The 15,563-nt window shown below is 39.1% G+C and overlaps 1 protein-coding gene and 1 pseudogene across 1 annotated transcript in view; both read right to left on the minus strand.

Moving 5' to 3' along the window:
- The window catches only part of Frmpd1 (FERM and PDZ domain containing 1), a 196,613-nt gene that overhangs the window by 84,235 nt on the left and 96,815 nt on the right, over positions 1-15,563 (minus strand). The gene's annotated exons all lie outside the window — the stretch shown is intronic.
- LOC101580869 lies at positions 7,046-8,164 on the minus strand (annotated as a pseudogene).

Consider the following 15,563-nt stretch of genomic DNA (forward strand, 5'->3'; position numbering starts at 1 on the left):
GGTTAGGATAGATATATAGTTACATTCTCTTAATGAATAGAATGATTTGTTCTAATGGTGTTTGTAAATAGGATATCAAGTCCGCATCTTGTACAGCAATTAACCACTATGAAGAATGTATGCAATGTGTTAATTATTGAAACTGTCCTACCAATTTGGTTTGAAACTGTCTCATAGTTATTTGTTTCTCAATAAAATTATGGAAAAACAAACAAACAAAAAACAAAACAAAAACTAGATAGTATCCCTTAAAAATATTTGCTAGTAGAAAGGAAAGTGGTTTAAACATATATATTTTGAAAAAAATGCAGAAAACAAAGTAAATATTAAGCATAATTTCATAACATTAAAGAAATCATATAACTATCCTAATTCAAGTACCCAACTTACCTTTAGAGGTTAATTAAGTTAACAATTTAATAAGTATTTAGACTAACTTTGTCCTAAATGTACAGAGGCCTATATTACATATATTAATTGCCTTAGCTAGACCTTGTACAGGATCAAATTATATGACAATTCTAGAATATGGCTTTTTTGGGAGAGAGACATATGACACAGAATTCTTTTATTTTTCAAAATACAGTTGTATGAGATCTATACACAAATGGGATTAGAACATAATCTGAAAAACCATGTAAAGTTGAAAATTTCATTCAATAATATTCTTATTTCACTCAGAATTAGAGACAAGAAACAAATTACTTGCTTAAATATGTTTGGTGATAATAAATTATCTTATTCTCTATATAGACTACTTAATAAAAATTTTTCCCTATGGAGTACAGACGTATAGATCATGTGGAAAGCTTTCAAGTGAGAATTTATTCTGAATTAGTAACATAGTTTTATTTTTATCGGAACATATTTACAGTACACAATTATTACATTCATTGTTAGGAATTGATACATATGTACACAACACATCTCAATTATTTCCCCCTTAATTCACTCCTTCTTTTTTGACAGCATCAGATTAAATTTATTTGTAAGTCCTTATAAAGTTAATTATCATATATACAGAATAATAACCAGACTAACAGGACAAATAGAATATGGATATTGACCTGGCTTGTCTTCTATCTGAGGATCATACTTTCAGGGGTCAAGGATGGTCCAGGGACTTAAAACCAAATCACAAAAAGAATCACCAAGAGATTAGAGTATTCTGGGTGAGGATGTGGCTTCATGGTAGTGTTTACCTAGTAAGAACAAGGGTCAGGGTTAATTCTCAGCAACACAGAGATGGAGTGGGGATTGGAGGAGATAAATCAGAAAATGCTTATCAGACAGAAAATTGGAGGTAGCCTATGTGATCATGGTTCACAAATAGCCCAAAAGGGACTCTGGAGAGATAGCTCGATGGTCTAAGTACCTGCCTAGTAACCGCAAGGTCTGAAGTTCATTCCCAGGTATTGAATGCCATACCAGCCCAGGAATCCCGAGCACACAGTGCTGGCCCTAAAACTGGGAGTGGTGGCACCTGCCTGTAATCCCAGCTCTGGAGAGGCTGAGACAAGAGGATCACTATGAGCCTGAAGCAGTGAGACCCTGTATCAACAACAATAACAACAACAACAACAATAATTAATAAAAAATAAATAGTCCAAAGGCACTATGTTAAACACAAATATTCCACATGACTCTCAGATGCAGAGCAAGGATTAATGAGGGAAATAGCTCAGGCTAAATCAAGACCTCTGAAGGTATTTAGATATTTAGGTTTAGGTATTATCTGGGTTCTTACTTTGTTTAGTAAGGAACAAGTTCTTGTTCCTTAAGGCTCCAAAGGATAGAATAAGTTTTTTTCAAGAGTTACTAAAATTTCATTAACTGACATTCAACTTACAAATAATAGTGACTAGGAGAGAAAAATAGAAATGTACAAAATTATAATTAAAGATATAAGGACATTTTTAAGCTGCAAAATGTGTTTCAAGTATCAAGAACATTAAAAGCAATTCTCAGATATGCTCCAATGTGTTTTCCTTACATATAATACAAATTCTTTTTATTTTATTTATTTATTTATTTTTGGTGGAACTGGGGATTGAACTCAAGCCCTTGCACTTGCCAGGGAAGTGCTTATTCCACTGAGCCATCTCCTTGGCCCTACAAATTCTTAAATTTCAAAGATTAGGGCTGGGGAGACAGCTTGGTGGTCTAAACACCTGCCTGGCAAGTGCAAAGACCCAGATTCAATCCTGGTTCCAATGCCATGCAGACCCCACATTGAGCCAGCCACCAAAACCAGGCATGGTGGTGCATGCCTATAATCCCAGCACTGGGGAGGCTAAGACAGGAAGATCACTACGAGTCTGAGCTGCTTAGAGAGACCTTGTACCAAATAAATAAATATATAAATAAAATATTTTTAAAAATTCAAAGATTAAAGAATTATCCTCTGAGGGCTGGTTTGAGACCAGCCTGGGGGCTACGAAAGTGAGCACAGCGCCAGTTTCTGACTCATTAGGTCTAAGGTGGTACCTTCTAACCTCCCTCATATGTGTTCAGTTTGCAGCTACAGGCTGTTTACACTCTCTTTTTAGTTACAATAACAAATATAAAAAGGAAGTTTTACTATATGCTAACTATATTACATATTTTATATAAGCCAAGATAATTTCTCTTCAATGGCTAGTATCAAGAAATGAACCAAGCCTGAGTTCAATTCCCGGTTCTGCAAAAAGAAAAGAAAAGAAAGAAATCAACCAATAACAAATGCTGCTGGGGCTATGGAAAAAAAAAGAACCCTTCTCCACTGTTTGTGGGATTGTAGACTGGCACAACCACTGTGGAAATCGGTGTGGAGATTTCTCAAAATCTAAAACTACAAGTTCCATTCAACTTAGTTAGTACCCTTCTTGGTAACTTCCTGAAAGAATTAAAAGCATCAGGCCAGGGAGATAGCTCAGTAAAATAAGCACTTCCCTGGTAAGCACAAAGGGCCTGAGTTCAAGCCCCAGTTCCACAAAAAAATAAAATTAAATTAAATAAAATAAAAGCATCATACCATAGTGATACATGCACACCCATGTTTACAGCAGCAGCTTGTAATAGCTAAATCTTGGAAACAACACAAATACCCATCAACAGCTGAATAAATAAAGAAGATTTTTTTTATACGATGGAGTACTACTTTGTCGTAATGGATAAGTTTGAGATATTTCTAGCTAAATGGATGCACCTTGAGAGCTTACTCAAGGGAAATATATCAGATAAACACTTGGAAATATCACATTGTTTCTCGCCTATGAGAAACTGAAAGTGTAAATAAGGAATGAAATGTACAATAGATATTGCAAAATGGGAAGAATATGTTCAAATGAGAAGGGGAAAACAAGAAAAAAAGAACAGAAAGAAAACATGGAAAGAAAGCTTTTTTAAATGAAGAGGGGAAGAGGGGCTTGAAGAGAGGGGAGGGGAATGGGGAAAGAAAGAAGCAAGATATACCATGTACAGGCACAAATTCCCTATGATGAAAATTATCACCGTCTTTATCTAAAAGGTACCAATGAAATAAAAAGAAAAAAAAAGATAATTCTTCTTCAAGCAGTGTGGTCCAGGCAAGTCAAAAGTTTGGATATATCTGTAAAAAGCCAGGCAATGCTGCAAAGTACAGTGAACAAGGGATCAGGACATGTAGATTTCTCTTTGGCTTTGTCCCTTGTTAAGCCTAACAGTACAAATATATCCAAACTTCTAGTTTGCTTTATCTAAAATTCTAAATCTTGGATGGGGAATATAACTCAGTTGCACAAGTGCCTGCCTGACAAGTGCAGGGTCCTGGGTTTGATCCCTGGTACCAAAAAATAAATAAAATGAATGAATGAATACATAAATAAATAAATGTTATATCTTATCACTTCCCTCTTTTAGTCCTTCAGGCCTTCCTATCCCGAAAAGCTAACCTCTTCCTAGATATCCTCCCATTGTTTTCTTCAAAAGAATGATCTTCTGACCAATATGGGGAGCTATAAAGCTTATGTTTTCACTTATAGAATTTTATTTACTCTTTATAACAACATTGCATGTTGAGAATCCTTAACTTCATTTTTTTTTTTTTTTTGAACCAGGGATTGAACTCAGGCCCTTGCGCTTGCCAGGGAAGCACTTATTCCACTGAGCCATCTCCCTGGCCCCTACCTTAGTTTCATTTTAAGGACAAAGAAACTGAACCTTGGAAAGGCAACAGAACTTCAAAATGGTCAAAGAAGCCCTGAGGCTCCACCCTTCTCAAATCATGTAATTCTCTTCTCCAAGGCTTTGTCCCTCAGAAAAGCTACAACTAGCTTTCCTTGTGTCTTTGTTCATAGTCTCCCCCACTTTTTTGGATTTGTCCAAATCATATTTAACCCTCAGTACCTGGCTTGAGGTCCACCACATTCAGGATCAGTTCCTGGCCCTGGTCTGCAACATCCCACCAGTGGCAGTGCTGCTATGTATTGCCTTACTCTTTCATCTGGCTCATGAGCATCTGTCTACGGCCTTGTCTTATATATTCGAACTTTATGTGGATTTAGATCTTGTTTTCTGTTCCCTGGATTGAAAATTCCTTGAAGATAGCAGAGTATGATCCCTGCAGGACCTGATGGTAATAGAGTAACTTGTGTTCAATTATTATTTGCTGAGTTAATGATGGCAGGTTATTATGGTCTGAAATGTAATTATAAAATAAGGACAATAATCAGCTTTACTCATTGACCTTACAATCCAAAAACAAAGTTATTGGCAAATATTTTGGAGAAGCCCGTATGTATATTTCTCAGTATCATTTTATATTGCTGTAGTTCAAGACAGTACTCATAGGGCTGGTGAGATAGCTCAGAGGTCTAAAGTACCTGCTTTGGCAAGCTTAAGCAAGTGCAGGGACCATAGTTTGAGCCCTGAAACCACATGCCAAGTCAGCCCTGCCCCCAGGGTGGGCTGAGCCAACTACAAAACACCCCCCAAAAACCAAAAAACAGCACTCATAGTTTGGTCAGAGATCATGGGCAGTGTCTCACATCTGATAAAGAACTCGGGTTAAGTTCATGCTTTATCAGAAAAATGACAATGCTGAGAAAAGAAGGGGGGGATTTATGTATTTTTTTTTTTTTTTGGCCTTCTAATTCTCCTTTTATTTTTTTTTAAATTTTATTGATAAACAGATAGCAATGAGACAGTTTCAAATCAAATCAGAAGTACAGTTTCAACAAATAACACACTGCATGGATTTATGTATTATACCATGTGATTACTTCTTAAAATGCAATTGCAACCAGAACCTCATGAATGAGTTTCAAATCTCTTGCCTTGTAGGGATCTCAATCAAGACTCTCATTGCAACATAGGACCTGACAGATAATAGCTTCACAAAATCATTTTACCAGTGGCCATAAAATGAGTCAACAGAAAGTGAAGTGAAATTGCTTCATTTTCTACTTTGGAATAGCACTGCATACTGTCCTTGTACACCTTCCATCTTCCTCCATCCTTCAGCATTTCTTCAACAAGCGAAATACTTTGCCTCAAAGGAAGTTTATTGTGAACAAAAGAAAAAGCAATGGTTCTCCACAATTTCTGTAGGTTTTCAGACCCTTTGAATCATGAGAAGGACCTCTGGCCACCTCATCATATACCCAGTAAAAGGGAGAAATGGATTTACAGTTTAGAACTAGAATGTCCCCTAAAGACTTATGTGCTCATATGTGGGACTTTTGGGAGGTGACTGGATCACTGGTGTGTGACATTGGATCACGGATGTGTGATACTGGAATATTCCTCTGACACGTTTATAGCTGGGTTGAGGTTGGGAAGTGCAGTCTGGTGGGAAGAGGTGGGTCTCTGTGGACTAACTATTGGTGATTATGGTCCCCTCACCACCTTGCAAAAGCCTCACTTATGAGCACATGAAATTTTGGGGTGACATCCAGATATAAAGTATAATATTCTGCCCTTATTCCCCATCATTCATGTATCTGTTTATGCAAAATAAATTTATTCCATCTCTACAAGATGTCAAAGTCCTAACATTGCTGAAACATCCAAATTTAAAGTCTCCTCTGAAATTTGAGGCAAACTCTCAGCTGTGAACCCTATAAAAGTTAAAAGAAAGTTAAACACTGCTGCATGCAGTGACACAGGGTAAATAAATCCATTCCAAAAAAGACAAACAAGGAAATAGAAACCTTGAAGGGCAAGCATTTAATCCCATAGTTCCATGTCTAGCGCCTTGGGTAAGATGTGGGCTTATATGAACTTAGATGGCTATGCCCCTACAACATTGTCAGTGGTTTCAGTTCTCATAGCTTCTCTCTTGGGCTAGCTTTTCTCACTGCTTATGGATTTACTCAGATGTTCCACATTCCTGGCTTCTCTAACTTCCTGGAGTCTCCACTGTACTTTTGGCTTCAGTCTCATAGTTTTGTGCACTAACCCCAGAGGCCACTCCCTGGCCTTCCAGGCCCTTTTCTGAAATCTGTGTGGAAGCCTGCATGACCCCATACCTCTTACATTCTGCCTTCTCATAAAACTGCACAACTATGTGGATGATGCCAAGGTCTGTCACCAGCTGTAGCAAGAGCCAGCCCATTTTATATTTTGTCAGTGGTGGCAGAGGCCTTCCTGCCTATATGGCTGAGCATGGTGAACTAAATACCCAAGAAAATTTCCTAGGCTGCCCTTATCCAACAAAGTGCCTTGGGGATCTCTTCTTAAAGTAGTCTTTTACTTTTTGCAGGTCAAAGGGCTGAGTCTTCTTCTTTGCTGACATACCCTCAAGCCATGTTTCCCATTGTCCTGTTGTAAATCACATGGCTTCTTTTTATTTTATTTTTTTTTGTGTGTGTGTATGTGAAAAAGCACACTTTACTGGGAAGCAGAGAGCAAGCAGCACATGACCACAGACAAAGGCCATCCAGCAGGAATCCTATATGCCATACTAGAAAAGACATGCCATGTTACTATTAAAAATCAACTCTCCCTCAGGGCACCTTTCCAAATCTCATCCTTCCCTGGGGTTGAGCAAAGTCCCACCCACTTGCCGGAAGGCAGCTGTGTTTCACTAGAAATACAGCCCCTTGGGTGTACCTTCCCGTTTCTTATAAAGAACATTTTCTTTAGTTTTCTTGAAGTCTTCATTTGTTACTTTCATTCTATGTTCTCTCAGTGCCATCAGACCAGCTTCTGTACAGATTGCCTTGATATCAGCACCAGAGAGATCATCCTTTGCCATGATCAGGTCATCAAGGGTTACATCATTGGCCAGCATCATCTTGCTGGTGTGAATCTGAGAGATGTGCTTCTTGGTTTTTTCACTGGGCAGGGGGAACTTGGTCTTCCTGTCAATATGCTCTGGTCTGATCAACACTGGGTCCAAAGTTTCTATTCGGTTTGTGGCCATGATAACTTTCATGTCTCTCCCTGTGAGTCAAATCCATCCAACTGGTTCAACAGTTCCAACATAGTTTGCTGAATTTCTTTCTCACCTCCAGAGTTTGAATCATATGTTTTGGTCCCAATGGCATCGATTTCATCAGTAAACACAATGGATGGTGCATGTTCTTCAGCAACTCAAAATAATTTCCATACAAGTTTGGGCCCATCACCCAGGAACTTCTGAATAAGTTCAGAGCCAACCACTCTCACGAAAGTGCTGAAGTTTGGTTTGCTATTTCTTTGGCTAACAAGGTTTTACCTGTGCCAGGTTGACCAGAGAGAATAACCCCTTTAAGGGGCCTTACACCCATCTCTTCATAGTATTCAGGATGGGTGAGAGGAAGCTCCACAGATTTCTTTATTTCCTGAATTTTGTTGTCCAACCCACCAATGTTGGCATAGGTTTCCTGGGGGGTCTTTTCCATCTACATCACTGTAACCAGAGATCTGTGTCATCCATCAGCACTCTGATCACAGCATGTACCTTGTGGTTGAGTAGGACTGAGCAGCCTGGTTCCAGCAGATCCTTGTCCACAAATTAAGGGATGCTAATGTAGTGTTCTGAGCCCACAGATGTAGACACAATGGTATGATTGCCATCAATGATCTCTTCCAAGGTTCCTACTGACATTGGGGTCCCCCTCAGATCATCTACCTTTGACCTTTCCTCCTCTTACTTTTCTTCTAATGGTTTCATTTGTTCCTGATATGTAATAAATTCTTCCTCCATGAGAAGATAGTCTTTAAATCTCTGTAACTTGAGTAGTTTTAAATAGCACTAAGTATGAGGTGTCACAAGTGGCAGTTTGCTAGCAGCATCTGGTTCTTTTGTTTTTTTTTCCCACTCTAGTTGGTACAGGAGTGTCATATTTCTTTTTCTTATTCTTGTCATTCTTCTTATGACCTCTAGGCCCACGGCCACCACTCTAACTTTCATCCTGTCTCGGCTGCTCTAGGAACCCCATGGTTCTTTTTTTTATACTAATCTTTTTAGCAATCAAGCTCTCTTCTATTCCATCTTCGTAGGCCCCTTCTTTATCAGACTTCCTTTCTGGCTAAACTACAAACTTTTAAAATAATTCAGCTATGCTATTATCCCTGTTTACAGTATAAACCTGGCTAAAAGTTCCCAACAATACCTTTGCCACAGGTCCAATGTTAGGCTGTCTTGCAATTTCCTCCACTAGATTAATTACCTCACTGACCTTAATATCTGTCTCCTGCAAAGTCTCAGGACATAAAATGTAGACAAGTTTTCTACCAGAACACAACATACATAGTTTGAAGTCCAACAGCCAGTTGAGTCCTTGTTCAGATTTTGAAACTTTTATTTGGTGTCTACTGGTTACATTATTGTCAGTATACTGGTCTTCTGAGGTCCTATCAAAATTACCATTTAGTTCAGCTTAACAGAATTCTAGGCCTTCTCCAGCCAGCAACTCCAAACTTTTCCAGATTCTTCCCACAAACCAGTACCATAGGCTTCTGAACCACGTGCTCAGGTAGCATCACAGCAACATTCTCATTTCTCTGGCACCAAAATCTATCTTAGTCATTTTTCTTGCCATTGAGAAAAAAAAAAAACAAACCCTACACCTACACTTTAAAGAAAATGTTTAATACTTTGGTTTTTCTTCAGATTGTATAACTCTTTTGCCTTTTACTAAAGAAAACATTTATTTTTGTTTTCAGAGTTTTTGAACAGTTTACAGAGGTTTTGATCCATAGCAAAGTGACTCTAAGAAAGTACAACATGGATCAAGGATATGTCAGGAGAGTTGCTCATGGTGTGCTGTCCAGGAAGCAGAGAACATGAAAGTAAGAGCAGGGAAGGGAAATTTTCTAGGCTATGCCCCAGTGACATGCTGTCTTCAACTACATTTAACTACAAACTTATCAGTGGATGAGTCTACTGGTGATTATTGTCACCTGGCTTTGTGAGGTCCCTGAAGCTGGGAAGAACCTATTCCACCCTTCTAGAATGGGTTTGTAGGTTTTCTGATTCTTATCTCAAAAAGAGAATTTTCAGGAAGTGCCAGTAAAAAAGAGACACACAAAGGGTTTATTTGGACATATTCAAAGAATGGAGTATAGGTGCTAAGAGAAATGAGAACATGATACAAGCTGGAGCAGGGCACATTTAAGAGATGTATTCAAGATAGGTGATCTAGGATATGTATTCCCACTGTCCTTGTCCCCTTTCTGTTTATTTCCTATTTCTTATATCTTACCTCAATTATCACACCACAATGATCCAATCTCCTCCCAAAAACCCCTCAAGACTTTGTAAAGACATCTAGATATAAACCATAACACCATGTCAGCACATTACATTCATGATACCATACCTATAGCATGCATGGTCTGCATGGACAGTGTTACAATGCCTCTCAGTTTAGCTTCATCCTAGACAGTAATATTCATTAAGTTACAGGTTTGATTATGATGGTTTTATGTTCCCTAGTATACATTAAAATGAATACACACAAATTTTTTAAAAATAATTCACATATCACCTAAAAGCATCTTGAATGCCACACTACACCCAAGTTCCTGGAACATTAATGTAAGATATTGTGTTTTTTAAAAATTTTTATTTATTTATTTATTTATTTATTTATTTATTCTCTGTGTGTGTGTGTGTGTGTGTGTGTGTGTGGCCAGCTCAGCCCAGCAGGGGGCGGGGCTGGCTGGCGTGTGGTGCTGGGGGATTGAACCGCGGTCTCTGTGCTCTGCTAAGCTTGATCTAAGTAGGTGCTTTAGACCACTGAGCCATCTCACCAGCCCCTAAGATATTGTTATACCCCTCAGATTTCATGTTTACCTAACATGATTAGGTATGTCTCAGAAAAGGCTTAGCTTCTTATCTAGCTCAATACAGATGCCCTCTGCATGGCCCTCTGGGAGCTACATGGTGGCAGTAGGAACAGGAAGCATTAATAGGGACCAAGAATGCACCTTTTTCTTGCGAGTGATATGAGAGCATGGGGTCTAGGCCACTTCAAGGGGAAGGTGAGAGTTTGGTCACACAATTCATCCACTTTATCAGATGGATAATGAGGATTGAAAAAGATGTGGAAAAAGGCTAACACTAAACCCACAGCTACCATCAAGGCCACACTTCATCATGACTGTGTTGATGGAGTACCTTAAGCAACCTCAAAAAGGGAAAGCAAATGACACTGCTGAGCCAGCTGCAGCTGTTGAATCCCTGTCTCCACCTGGCTGAAGGACAGATCATTCTGTCAGAAGACTAAAGACCTGCATTCAGTTTCCTGAAATCAGGTTACTAGCTGAACACATAACCCAAGTCACATCTCTGATTCTCATTTTCCTACCTGTGAAGTTCAAATGTTAAGCACAGTAAAAGTTAATCTTGATTGTCAATATTGGATTGAGGGACACTTAGAAAAATAGAAAAGCACACTTTCAGGCGTTCCTTGGTGTCATGTTTTCAGAGACTGTTAATTGGCATGTGCGCAACTGAACTGAACTGAGTGGGCAGGACATGTCCTGTGGGTGGCACATGTCTAAGAGGCTGGGGACCCAGATGGAACAAAAGCAAGAGGAAGAGGTCACTAGTCTCACAGGATTAGGCTCTCTCATTCTGTTTCCCAGCTGCCATGAGGCTGAGCAGCTTTCTTCTACCATGCCCTTCTGCCATCATCTTCTGTTCATTATGAGCCCACAACAACAAAGCCAGCCAACAATGGACTGAAACTCTGACACCAAAATACACCTATCCTCCTCCCTTAGGTTGATTTTTCTTAGCTATTTTGTCACAGTGACAGAAAGCTAACATGAGCACAAATGAATCTTAAAAATATTATTATCATTATGATTTCATGTGAAAATTCAGATTAGGGAAATCTATGTGCCAGGCACTGTTGCAGATCTTGAGATATATCAGGAACAAAACAAACAAAACTTAATATCCTCTTGGATTTTATATTCTAGTACAGGTTTCCACAAGAAAAACAAGTAATGTTAGAGAGTAAAAAAAAAAAAATGCTAAGGGAGAGAGATGGGGGGAAGGAAAGAGAGAGAGAGAGAGAGAGAGAGAGAGAGAGAGAGAGAGAGAGAGAGAGAACTGAAATTGAGAATTAGTTTTAGTACCTATACGTTAGAAGTCAGGAGTCAGACTGAGTTTCATTTATTCTGAAATCTTGTTATGGTCTCTCCCACACTCACCTTCAGAGATCCAGGGGATTCTGTCCTTTCTTTCTAATTCTCTCACTCAAATCTCTTGTTAAGTGCTTAGCCTCAACTGGAGAAGACATATCGGGAAAAATGTCACTTTTTCTCAGCTCTAATATCCACACATTTCTTCAAAAAATGATTGTTGATCAGAAACAGTGTGCCAGATACAGGAGTTATGGGAGACACTGAGACAAGTAAGTACAGGATTTTGCCCCCAAATTATAAATTCACTAGGGGAATAGAGACATAAGTGGTTAGCCATAATTTAGGGCAGAATGAGGTTGCAAATTGGTAGGGATCTCATCAAATGTTGCCAGGTTTTTTCATTAGCCTTTACAATTTTCAAAGCACCTTCATGGACATAGATCTCATTTGGTGGTCACCCCATGATCCACTTCCTCTTATGCTTTGACAGTGCACTACTGGGCTCAGAGGTCTTCCCAAGTAATCTCCCATGATGACAGCATAGGTCTCCACACGTCTTGGTTCTAACCCTGACTGTCACTAACCATGCGGTAACTTAGCATCCACATGGGGCAGTCCTCTAGAGTTTGTGATTAACTCATGATCCACTGGGACTATGGTTGTAAGCCATGTTGGGATTATGGGTGTGAGTACTTTACCCAGCCTGGGGCAGATAGCCTGAGTGCAACATAAGAGAGACAGACTTGCTCTCTGTTGCCACTGTTGCTGCTACTTCTCCATTTTGCTCTCTGCTCTTTGCTGCTGCCATGAAAGGGTACTCTCTGCCATGTGCTGCTCTGCCTTGGAGCCAGCCATATATAATAAAATGTTATATATTTTGACTGAAACCTGCAGTAACTGTGAGCTAAATAAATCTTTCCTTCCATCATTTTGAGTATCAAGTATTTGTTCCAGCAATGAGAGAAGAGTAACTGAGAAATACTGTCATCTATAAAGTAGAGCTGACATCGCCTAACTCCCTCATAGTAAATTAGATTATATATACACTGGTTAGAGCCATGGAAGGTTTTGTTAAAGGAGCCCCACTGACTGTAATGTGCAGTAAGGCTAAACACCACTAAGGAAGAATGAAGAGGGCTGAGGAAAGAATGATGTGACACCATCATTTCAGGGGCCAGAGGACCATGGAAGCCTTCAAGGAAACTAAGAAGAAATTGTCAGAGGCCTGAAAGCAATCAGAAAAGCCTGGAAACAGGAAGAGTGTAAAAGGACTGTGGAGATAGTTTAATGGCTTCTCAATAAGTTAAACTTAGAATAACCTTGACTCAGTAATTCCATTCAGTATGTACCACAAGACTTAAAAGTAAATGTACAAACAAATTATACACCAATTTTCATAGAGCACTATTCAGCCAAGAAGTGGAAACAACCTAAAAGTCCATCAACAGAGGAGTGGATAAGCAAATGGGTTTATCCACACGATAGACTATTATTACTCAGTCATTGAAAAGAGTGACGTAGAGGTACGTGCTCTATGTTGTTGATGAACCTTGAAAACACGATGATTGAAAAGAAGCCAGGCACACAAGCCCACATGTTGCATCGCTCAATTTTTAAAAAATGTCCATAGTAAGAAAGCTCATCAGAGATAGAAAGCAAGTTGGTGGTTGTTACCAGGGACTAGGGGGTAGAAGAAATGGAGTATGACCGCTACTGGATCTAGGATTTCTTTAGGCGATGGTAAAAAATTTCAGAACTAGACAGTGACAATAGTTACAAAACACTGAAAATGTACTTAATGCTACTGAGTTATATATTGGTTAAGATGTTTAAAATAAATACCTTTTATGTCATATATTTTGACATTGATAAAACCAGTATATAAACAATCATGTCAAATATAGCCAAGAGAGTCAAAATATCTATACTGAAAAGGTCCATAGATTTGGCAATTAGGACCTTCAAGAAAACACATTTTCTTGTTAATACTTGCTACTACACAAGCATACAAAGTACCCAGGAGATGGATTGGAAGCCTGTCAGTATCTTTAGTGTCCCCCTGCCACTCCATGTGAAGCTTTTTCCTTCTCCATAGACTTGTTGATTACTACAAATGCCTTGAATTTGTTTCTTCAAAATTCTCTTGACAATCATCTGGGCATAATTCAATGAAGTTGTAGAATGTGAACTCAGAGTCTAAATTTGGAGTCATCCTATTCAACTAATTTTCAAAAGCCTCTGGGCATGTCTGATACAACGAACATCAAAAACAAAACCCACAACTATAATGCTTGGGAAATTCAGACTGAAGACTCCCAGAGGTACCACTTACCACCTAAATGGACCTCAATGTCTGTGTCTGAGAAAGGAAGGCAGGATTCTAATCCTATTGTGCTAAAAAAAAAAACCCTAAACTATCAACAACTATGTATAACCATAGCACAACATATTAATAATGGCTTCTAGAGCTGGGCCCATGTTATTCTTCAGGAACGGAGTTCTTACTGACAACCTGTGCCATCAAAGCTTTATTCTGTCCTTGAGGTCTCTTCTCTTGAAGTGTGCGCCCTTCCTATAGATTTGGCACTAGCCTTGTGCTTGTGGGTTCCTGTCTCTACATTCTTCAAGTCTAGTTCCTAGAATTCAGACTATAGCTTAAAGGGTCTGCAGCCATTTCAAGTCAAGGGATTTGGCTCAAAACTCAATACAATTTATTCCAGTCTTATCAAGCCCCCCTTTCTACTACAATTTGTGGTGGATGTGATACAGGAAAACCAGACATGACCTTGGAGCATTTGTTGAGTTATAAAGAAAAAGACTCTCAAACAACTGTTAATCAATACAATGTAGAGTGTAGAGCCCACAAAAAAAGTCTGTCTAAAATGCTCTAGGAAGTCTAAGAGGCAGTTCCTGCCAAACAGCACAGCAGTATGTGCCTTGTTCATCTCTGCCTGGGGCCTGGAAACAACTGGTTTCTGTCAGACAGCCAAGAATGCCAGGTGCTGCCTGTCAATCAGGACCCTGTGCAAGGGTTTGGGCCAAAGCGCCACTCTGGCTGTCTTAATTAAACCATAATTAAAGATTCTGCCCAAAATTCTCTTCTCCCTTCTATAGAACTGCACATTCTATAGCAAATGATTCAGGGAATCAGATCAGCTGTTAAAATATGGCAGCCATTATGAGTGGCACCAACAACTGTAAGTGAGTGCCAACTGGATTAAGGGATCCCTGGAAACCACAGGGCCCAGGAACCCAGAAAGTCAGCCCTCATTAAACAGTCTGCCTTTTGTCCCTAGTCTTAGTAGACAAAAGCATCTAGTTCAGGCCATCTCATTTTTAAAAGTGGAGACAATTGTGGCTGTAAATGTTGCTTAAGGAAAAGGAGAGAAAGGTCATATGACAGGATGCTCAGTAAAGCACTATCTCTAAGAAAGAAAGAGCTGGCAACAGGAGAATGGTTAAGTCAGTCACAGCACATCCTCTATCTTTGAATTCTTAAACAATGCTACCCAGAAACCATAGAGCATTCTAGAAAGTGCTGTCAAATCACTCTTTGATTTAATGTATGATATAAACCATCTTCTCTAAAGCCATATCTCTGCTCTGAGAAAAAAAATATAAAAGCAAGGTAGGGCATAAACAAGAAAGAAACACAAAACAAGTTTGATCCATTGGTTACTGGTTTAGGCAATACGTTCCTTTTTTCTTTGTTGTAATTCCCACTACTGTTGTTTGTGCAGCAATGATACTTCTTTCAAAGATCAGAGATGATCTACAGGAAGAGAGCCAACACTTTGAAGGACGAAGTGAAGACTCCCTGGATAGTGACAATGTTGGTGCAGAATGACACTCACCTGAGCACAAGCAGGTACACAAATCATGTTGCACTGGTTTTCTTTTCTTTTCTTTCTTTCTTTCTTTCATTCTTCTTTATGTTTTTAGTATAAGGTCTCACTATGCAGCTCAGACTTGTATGATCCTCCTGTTTTCAGCCTCCTCAGCTCTGGGATTAAAAGCAT

This window comes from Octodon degus, unplaced genomic scaffold, assembly GCF_000260255.1.
Source record: "Octodon degus isolate 3935 unplaced genomic scaffold, OctDeg1.0 scaffold00045, whole genome shotgun sequence".
NCBI lineage: Eukaryota > Metazoa > Chordata > Mammalia > Rodentia > Octodontidae > Octodon > Octodon degus.